Source organism: Odocoileus virginianus, unplaced genomic scaffold (genome assembly GCF_023699985.2).
Source record: "Odocoileus virginianus isolate 20LAN1187 ecotype Illinois unplaced genomic scaffold, Ovbor_1.2 Unplaced_Scaffold_40, whole genome shotgun sequence".
In the NCBI taxonomy this organism is placed as follows: domain Eukaryota; kingdom Metazoa; phylum Chordata; class Mammalia; order Artiodactyla; family Cervidae; genus Odocoileus; species Odocoileus virginianus.
In genome coordinates this window covers 31,513-35,125 of record NW_027224302.1, presented here as the reverse complement: position 1 = coordinate 35,125, position 3,613 = coordinate 31,513, and the positions used below count along the sequence as shown (strand labels likewise).

At 41.9% G+C, this 3,613-nt stretch overlaps 1 pseudogene; it reads right to left on the bottom strand.

Annotated features, from left to right (window-relative positions):
- Positions 1 to 2,261: 2,261 nt before the first annotated feature.
- On the bottom strand, positions 2,262 to 3,367 carry LOC139033719 (olfactory receptor 4A47-like; annotated as a pseudogene).
- Between the last annotated feature and the right edge of the window lie 246 nt (positions 3,368 to 3,613).

Here is a 3,613-nt window from a genome sequence, read left to right as displayed (position 1 = left end):
AAATATAACAACTTTATTTTTTTCCTCCAAGGTCACTTTGAACAGTGGGTTTGAAGCTTCTGCTTCCAGGAGGGACGGGATTTGAGTGTCCTCCCGATCAAGCCATAACCCTCAGGCTGTGACAAGCTTCCAGAACAAAAGTGTCCACCCCAAGGATCTTCAGGGGCCTACCTTATCTGCCTGCCAACTATCAAAACTAACTCCATTTTGTAAAAGGCCACATGTATCTCCCATCCTCCATCTTTCAAACTGAATGTGGCTTTTTCTCCAGGATTACAGATAGGCTTTGAAAGGTAAAACTGTATTAGAAGAGCTGTATTAGAATAATTTCATTCTACAATCATAAAGTTGAATGAGGAATAAAAGAATACTAAATTCTACCTCCTCATTTTTGTCCCACGTCAAAAATCATTAAGTACTTCTGGGTTAAAGGTTTCAAAAGATTCTGGGTATATTACCACAGAAAGTAATAATAGTAACAGTAGCAGTAGTAAAGGGAGTGGGCAGAAGCAGTGGTATTTCACAAAAATCAGACTGTCTCCTTACACTTATATGAACCACCTAACATGATCAAATTCAAACAGACAGAAAGTAGAATGACAGTAGCCAGGGGCTGGGCAGAGGAGAGAAGGGGGTTAGTGTTTAATGGGTACAGAGTTTCTGTTATGCAAGATGAAAAGAACAGAGTTCTGGAGGTGGATGTAGTTATGGTGAATGTACGTAATGCCACTGAACTGTACCCTTAAAAATGATTAAGATGGTAAATTTTATGTGTATTTTAACACACTTTTTTAAACTTGGGAAGGGGAAAAAAAAAGTCTCTCAACTGGCGAATTTTCATTTGGGACAAGTATGGCAAAGTGGTTAGCAACTGACACTCTGGAGTCCTGAGTTTCTCTCTGTCCTGCATTTACTAACTAGCTGGGGACCTTTGAGAAAGTCATATGACATCTCTGAGACTGTTTCTTCATTTACAAAAACAACAATAATAATAGTCTCCTACCTCACAGGACTGTGAGGCTAAGAAAACAAGGTAACAGACTCTCACTGGCACAAACGTAACACTCTCTAAATTATTATTATGAACTTTAATAATAAATTAGTTTATCATTTAATGCTACTTATACAGCCAGCAATAATTATTAATATTATATTATCAGCTAGGTTGATAAGTTCATTAGAACACTTCGTTTTAAGGGTAAAAGAAGTCCTAGTTAAGAGTCAGAAGCCCTGGACTTCAAAAGTGGCTGTGGGTGTGAGATTTCTCCTCGGTGACACGCAGGGCTTGACGCAGATGATCTCTTAGATTACCAGAAAGCAAAGATCAGCTTTGCTGTTCAGCAGGAGCTAACACTGCAGCTACACCTCCTTCACTGCCTAAGCCTCTCTCGGGGAGCCGTCGGGGCGGGGCAAGGGAAGGGGTCCAAAGGTCATACCAGAGAGGACTGACAGCAAAGCCCCTTTCTAAGCCCCAGGCGGAGGCATGGTGTAAGGTTTGTGCAAGACACCCTCAGTGAGAGCAAGGGTTCTACACCCTCGTTGATCCCCTGCCAAAGTCTACAATTCACCCCGCAGGGGGAGCTGTGAGGAACCTGCAAGCTTCCCAGGTACTGCAGAGACCCCAAGAAAAGGCACCCCCAAAACAGCCAGGGTTGCAGAATTATAAATACCTCCCCCACACATGCATACTGTGATTTACAAGTGGCCCTGGGCACAACGCACTCCTACTGCACCTGCGCCCTCCGGCTCTCTTTTCTGGGCACAGGAATTAAAACGGGGTCCGACTGTCTCACGAAAAAGAAAAATAGATCTGCGGCAGTCGCTCAATCCCCGTTTTCTCGTTTCTTACCTCATAGTGCTTCATGGCTCCCCCGCACGGCGGCTACTGCTTCTGCTGCTCCTGCTACCTGCGCGGGATATACCACACAGTACCTGTGTTAACTATAACTAAACTCATATATAGAATGTATATCTATGGTCTCAGTAGAGACATTTTATGCTACTAGTTTCTTTAAAAAAAATGAGACAACCTTAAAGTTTTATTTCAAACAAAATATATACTTTAAACTAGAAAATAATGGAAAAATTAAAGATACATTTTGTTCTTTAGAAGAATTCACATAATAAATGTTTTTATCATACCCAATTAGTTGAATCCTGAGGAGAAATTTGATAAATTTTGATATTACCCAAGAGCATTTGATATTACACCAGCAAAGAGCAATTCTTCTTTGAAAGTGGATCATACATTTCCTGCTGTCTCATTTTCTTTCTCTGGTCCAGAGGTTTTTCATGGCAGTTTTCATCTCACTATTTCTCGGAGTATAGATTAGAGGGCTCAGCATAGGGGTGATAGTGGTGTAAAACACAGTTAAGGATTTATTGATGGTGGAAGGAAGTCTCACATATGGAAAAATACAGGGCACAAAGAAGAGGACCACATGGTAATGTGGGAGCCACAGGTGGACAAGACTTTGCACCTCCCCTCCTGACTAACATTCCTTAGGGAGTGCAGGACCACCCCATAGGAGACGAGTAAGGGTGGAAAGATGACCACAGACATTGCCCCATCTTTGGCCACCGCTGTGAAAGCAGTGATGTGGGTGTCAGTGCAGGCAAGTTTTAACAAGGGGTACACTGTCACAGACGAAGTGGTCAGTGACATTGGGGCCACAGAAGGGAAGGTTGTAAACAAAGAGAGGATAAAATACGCCATGTAAAAACCCACCAACCCAGGCCAACAGCAGCAGAAGAACACACACTTGCTGATTCATGATTGTCAAATAATGCAAGGGTTTGCAGATGGCCACATAGCGGTCATAGACCATAACGACAAAAAGGCATATATCAGCACCACCAAAAAAGTGCCACATAAAAAGCTGAGTCATGCAAGCTTGGAAGGAAATGTTTTTCTTCTCACACAGCAAGCCTGCTATCATATCTGGGATGACTGTAGTAGAATAAACAGCTTTGTAGCTCAGTCGGTAAAGAGTCTGCCTGCAGTGCAGGAGACCCAGGTTTGATCCCTGGGTTGGGAAGATCCCCTGGAGAAGGAAATGGCAACCCACTCCAGTATCCTTGCCTGGAAAATCTCATGGACAGAGGAGCCTGGTGGGCTGCAGTCCATGGGGTCACAAAGAGTCGGGCACGACTGAGCGACTAACACATAAATGATAGGTAGCCAAGAAAAGAAATACATGGGAGCATCAAGGATTGGACTGAACACTACAGGCACAATAATGAGTAGGTTGCCCACCATGGTTGCAATGTAGATGAGTAAGAACATGGCAAATAATATTTTCTGATCCTGGACAGTCTGAGTGAGTCCCAAGAGGACAAATTCAGTTACATTGTTCCTTTGTTCCATAGTTGCTTCTGAATGTCTATGTTCTGGATAAAATTACCTGTAAATATAATTATTATGAGAGATTCCCTGAAATCTTTAGAAAATTTGTTTTTTTCACTTAATCAATGGGCAGTATAGTTATTATGTTTCATACTTTCAGGGCACATAATACAAAACTGATTAAAACAACATCTCTAACCTCAAAAATCTTATATACTAATGAAGAAGTAATTTAGAGAAGTGTGGAAAAAGGACACATTTTTAAGT